Consider the following 6407-nt stretch of genomic DNA (forward strand, 5'->3'; position numbering starts at 1 on the left):
CCAAGGCTACACAGAGAGACCTTGTCTCAGAAAAAGGAAAAAAAAAAAAAAAAAAAAAAAAAAAAAAAAAAAAAAAAAAAAAAAAAAAAAAAAAACTAGAAATGGTCATCGAGCTGTTTCTTCAGGATGGGCCAGATCTGACGGAGTAGAAGACTGTTTCTCAAACATTGGAAAAGGCACGGAGACTCCTTTCTCATCAGCTGATGGGAACAAAGAACCCCCGACCCCATATGAAGAGCGCTGGGGACCCTGAATTGAGAACACGAGGCAGGCTATTTTAAACTTTGCAAAGCTCGGGGTCAGCCCAGAACGGCAGGCATGCTGAGCGAGTGCAGAGGGTAGTTTTTAAGACCCCAAACATAGGTCTCTTCCTCCCTTTCCTCGTGTCCCACTACTCAGAAAGCTTCTACTATTTTACATGGCACCCAGGTCTTATTCCCACTTCTGCAGCAGTTACTCTATTACATTCTGTTTATTATGAAGCTTACCAAGCGCAGGAGCCTTCTCCTACTTGTAGGTTGCTAGGCAAGTTTGACTGTTAGTTATTTTTCCCTCTATTGGACCTAAGCTGAATTGAAGTGGTCTTATTTTGACAATAATCATCAAATATTATTTCTTACATCAACAGCAACTGGCTTTGTTTCAGAGTGTGCGTGCGCACACACACACACACCAGTATGGAGAAAGAATTGATATCTCCCCCAACGTTTAATAAATCCCCAATAGTTTATCCAGTTGTTTTTCTGGCTCTGTATCTACTGACTATGTGTTCTCTTATTACTGCTTGCAGTAATTCAACCGGGAATAATAATAATAATAGTAATGCAATCTAGACTCCATTGAATCTCTCTGAATATGGGAATCTCTAACTTAAATAGCTTTGAGATTTCAGTTTCCTTAGAAGCTTTTATTAGAAAGCTGATGTTCTTTTGTAAAAGTTACTAATGTATCTGTAAGACGGTTACAGTATTGCTATTTATATTCATCCAGATATAAGATTTGTACATATTATCATCCCAGAGTGAAATGGTGTAGGATTTAATTTTAGAAAGAAAAAAATATTGTTTACTATTATGACAAATAAAAGAGATAAAATATATTTTTAATAGAAACTTTGTAGGGTTTTTCTAATAAGTACTGCCAGTTTTCCAGTGTGGAATGTTTTTATAATATAATTTTGTCTGTATAAGATGTAATATCATTTTATAGAAAAATGCATTTATAGTTGTTTAATGTCATAAAATATATGAACTATAAATTATCTGAATATTAGATGCTCTGAGAAATTGAATGTACCTTATTTAAAAGATTTTATGATTATACTATATAAATAACACCATTAAAGTTTTCAAATTATTTTTCATTTCTTTTCCTTTTGTTGTTTTTATTTGAATGAGACATTAATGGGCCCTAAAGATTCACAGCTTCCCTGTTCATCTTTGATCCTCACAAACATCTAGCTGTTTAAAATGCAAACTCCTGGACCACAATGTTAAGACCCCAGTGGTAAACAAATGTGGTCCAGGAAAAACTCCAAAGTGATTTTCTTTTATAGAAAAACACTGGAGAATCTTTATAGTCAGAATGGGTGTATACATGAGTCAAATTGTAAGTCACACCACCAACATCTAGCTGCAAACAAACGCAAAACAGCACTACCGAGCTCTTTAAAAGAAAGAAGACATTAATTTTAAGGGTGGTATATTGAATTTGTTACAGGTTGTCCTTAAATCCATTCTTGTTTGTTTGTTTTTTTTTTTTAAATCATAATCCTGGTAACACATGAATGCTACCTTATTTAGAAAAAAGAATTCTGTTGATGTAATCAGATTAAGGATTTTGAGATGAAAATATCACCTTGGATTACCCCACTGGCCCCATTTTAAATGATTAGGAAAGAAATGAAAGAGGTAGGTTGGCTAGTGGGCACACGTCTGTCCTCTATGTCTGTGAGGAGATGCTTCTGGTATTCTCGACCATCCCATTTGTGACATTTGTTAGAGCAGCCAGAGGAAATGAGTAAAGGTGACATCCGAGCGCTAGAAAGGACAGAAGTAAAATCATCTAGTTATAGCCGAGAGGTGGCGGTGCATGTTTGTAATCCCAGCACTTGGAAGGCAGAGGCAGGGGGCTCAAGGTCATTGTGGTCTATAAAGTGAGTCCAGGACAGCCCTGGCTACACAGAGAAACCTTATCTTAAAAAACAAAAACAAACAAAGAAATCTTCTAGCTTCCTTTGAGTGGAGGCTCCCACTCTTTCTCCATTCTTACATGCTTATCTTTCAGTTTAGTGTCAAATTCCCCAGAGACCTCCATTGCCTTACCCTAGGAGTGATGTAAAGACAAACCTCATGTGGGCCTTCACTTATTTATCTATTTCATTGTCCAAGAAGTGACTTTGTGAGTAGGGCTCACCTGCCTCTCCTCCTTTTCCTCATCTCCTATGACCTAGGTCGTTACATGGACACAAATTCCAGGTTGTGCTTTCCTTCATAGAAGAGCAGAGCTGGTCAAGAACACACACTCCTAAGTCTAAAGAAATAAAAAGCCAAGACAATGTCATGTGACTATTTGACCATGTCCCCTGGAGGGGGAGACCTGGTGGCACTCAGAGGAAGGATAGCAGGCTACCAAGAACAGATTGATACCCTATGAGCATATAAAGGGGGAGGAGGTCCCCCTCAGGCACAGTCATAGGGGAGAGGAGTAAGGGGGAAATGGGAGGGAGGGAGGAATGGGCGGATACAAGGGATAGGATAACCATTGAGATGTAACAAGAATAAATTAATAAAAAATAAAATTAAAAAAAAAAAAAGAATAGGACCCCACCATTGCCATAGTAAGGCAGAGTTGTGAATGACAAATACTGAAGGACCAGGCAAGGGCCCAAGGATTAATTAGTAGTCTGTGCCCCCTACTTGGGAGCCCCAATTTATCTACTGAAGATTTGATTGCCAGAAACGAAATGGCCTACATCACTCAGTGGAGCTCGAGTTTGAACCTTAAAGGCATCAAGACAAAGTTACTCAGCTTGTTCCTGGATGAGCCTCCATTGCTGCTCTTTTGGGGGTTGGCTTACCCCAAGTTTTGTCTTTCCCAAAAGAAAAATTCCAGTCATGACTTTTCCCTCCTTTTTATACTTATAATTCTGAAATAAAATCTCCCTTTCCTTAAGCCTATAATCAGGTATTTTTTCTCTTCTCATTAAAAATGATGTTTATGTTAGGCTCCTGTCTGCAATCATAGCAGTGTCAGCGGCTGGCTCTCTCCCATGGGGGTGCTCCTCAAGCCAGGCCAGGCATTGGTTGGCTATTCTCTCAATCTCTGTCCCATCTTTAACTCTGCACTTCTTGTAGTCAGGACAAGTTTTAAGTTGAAGGTCTTACGGGTGTGTTGGTGTCTCTCTCCCTCCACTGGAAGTCCCACCTGACTACAGGAGGTGATGAGTGACTTTAGGCTCCATATCCCCCCACCTGCCTGCTTCTGGGAGTCTCAAGTAGGGTCACCTCCACAGAATCCTGGGAGCCTCCTGAACCAGTGATGTTCCCTGCCCCACCAATTTCTGTTCTCTCACCCAGTCCTACCCCACCCCCTCTCCACACCTCTGACGCCCATCCCAGTTCTCCTTCCCACCCAGATCCCTCCCTCCATCTACTTCAGATGTCAGCAGCTGGTGGAAACAGATGCAGAGACCACCAGTCAGGCACAATAGGTGTTGCTCGGCTAGTCTTGTGGAGAAGTGGGAGGAAGGACTGAGGGAGCAGGACAGGTCAAGGACACTACAAAAAGACCTATAAAATAAACTAATCTGGGCCCAAGAGGGCTCACAGAGACTGAACCACACCAACCAAAAATTATACATGGGCTGGACCTGTATTCCTACATGTATGTAGCCGATGGGCAGCTTAGTCATTGTGTAGGAGCGTGAGCTGCCTCTGACTCTGTTGCCTGCTGTTGGATCCCTTTCCCTTAGCTGGGTGCCTTGTCAGGCCTCAGTGGGAGAGGATGTGCTTATTTCTGTTGTGCCAGGGTTGGTGGGCATCCATGGGGGTCTCTACTTCTCTGAGAAGAAAGGGAGAGGAGAATGTGAGAGAGGTGTGGGAGGGTGGGGCTGAGAGAAGAGAGAAGAGGCTGTGATCAGGCCGTAAAGCGATTGAATAAATAAAGTAATCAAGAAAAAAAAAATGATATTTTGGGGGAAAGATGTTTTGCAGCCAGTGAGATGGCTCAGTGGTTAAAGACACTTGCCACACAAGCCTAGTGACTGGAATCCAAGCATAGGTGGAAAGAGAGGACACAATCCCCGCTGTGTTCTTAACTCTATATGTGTTCAGTGACATCTATACCCATTTTACTATACACACAGTCAATAATAATGAATAAAAGTTATAAAACAGTATTCAGAAACCAAGATGATGGGCTGTTAGGTGCATCCTGCTCACTGAGATGACATTATCATCTTTCTCAATGGAGACATGCAGCAAACACACAAATGAACACTAATCCATGTATGCATATGCATACATATTTGTATGTGTAAATATACATACATATATCATGCATAAATATATGTACATGTTCTGTGTGTGTGTGTCTGTTTATAGATATGTTCAGGTGAATGCAGCCTCCTGTGGAGGTCAGAGGCTTCAGATCTCCTGGAGTTGAAGTTACAGAAGGCTGTAAGGAGCCAGCCGGATATGGGTGTTGGAAGCCAAACTCTGGTCCTCTGGCCTTTAACCACTAAACCACCTCCTGTCCCTCTCTCCATAGATTTCCTGCTGTCTGTAAATCTTAGCAATGATTTTTTTGTCCACATATTTTGCCCATTTTTTATTATATTGTCTCTTTTCAAATTGTTGCTTCAGTGTTCTTTATATATTCTTGGTACAGCCTTTTAGGTTGTGTGTGGTTTATTAGTATCATTTCTTAGTCTCTGTCTTAGCTGTAATATTCCTGTTGTGAGTTCACAAGAGCAAAATTTTGAGCTGTTACTAAAAGTTACAAAATATCTTCTTTTTCTGTGGCACAGGGTCTTACTATGTTTGTAGCTCTAGCTTCCTTGGAACTCTCTACATAGGGCAGGCTGGATTTGCAATTGTAGCCATCCTCATGCCTCTAACTCAGGATTATAGGTTTGGGTCATACCCAAGTTGTATGTGTGTGTGTGTGCGTGTGTGTGTGTGTATGAGTAAAGGTGATCATGGGGAGGTTGCGGGACAGTTTTGTTAGTTGTTGCTATTTACTTTGTTGAGGCAGGCTCTCTCTGTTTTTTTTTTTTTTTTTTTTCCACTGAGTTGTGTTTTCCATGTCAATTGGCCTTCTAGCTTCTGGTCTCTACCTTCTATCTTCCATTATGAGTATTGAGACTACAGATCTGTCCCACCATATCTGGCTTCAAGTGGGTTCAGGTCATAAGACAGGATTGTCCTCTGAATACTTTCATGGGCTGAGCCCTGTAACTGGCCTCCTTGCTTCCCGAGACAGGGTCTTACATAGCCCAGGCTGGCCTTGCCTTTGCTATGTAGCTAAGGCTTAAACTGCAGCTTCTTCTGTGTGTGCATCCATTGTACTGGGATTGCAGGCATCTGCCACCATGCCTACCCCCATTAGTTCATTGACTCTACCCTTTCCTCGGTGCCACACTCTATTAAAGAATGTCACCTTTCATTAAGTCTGGAAATCATTTTCAGTGATTATTCTGTTGCCTGGGAATGTGGCAGGGTTTGTTTTTTCCTTCCTGTCTTGCCTCTTCATATATTTCAAGTGGTTTTGTTAAAAGCTGTACTGGCTATGACAGTAAATGAGCAGAATCCCGAACGGCTTGGGGACCTGGCACTTGGCGTTCCTTTTATGCCTTCTTGCTGGAACGCGAATGAAGGGCTTCATATGAATCTCCTTAATCACAGGATCGCCTTGGTGATTTCTTTTCCTGTTGCTGCAGTTACCCTCAGTGCAGCACAGGTTTCAATATTCCTGTACATGGGTGTTTCTTGGGTGGTGGCTGGAATTACATGAGAGCAATACTTGCTTAAAGTTTTTGATCTTTCCCTGGAGCCGTGCTTTAAAGAGGTTTCCCAGCACACTGGTGTGCTCATGTCTTTCTTGCCTTTGCTGCTAGTTATGCAAAGGTTCTTGGCATCACGGGAGAGTGGGAGATCTGTACAGTCTCTGGTGTTCTCATTAACTCTCTGTATTAGGTATGTGTGTGGCCTTTTCCGTTCTTCAAGCTGTGGGCTCAGCACCGAATCCTGCTTTTCTTTCCAGGAAGATTCTTTTCCTTCTGCCTTGTTTTCTGCTCTCGGCTTTGATGAGTGATCACCTATAAAATAAAGCCTGCAGTTTTTGCTTGTTTCCCTGATGGCTTAACAGTTTTGTTTTTCTAAGTAGGTATTTTATTATCCACTTGA

Source organism: Acomys russatus, chromosome 17 (genome assembly GCF_903995435.1).
Source record: "Acomys russatus chromosome 17, mAcoRus1.1, whole genome shotgun sequence".
NCBI lineage: Eukaryota > Metazoa > Chordata > Mammalia > Rodentia > Muridae > Acomys > Acomys russatus.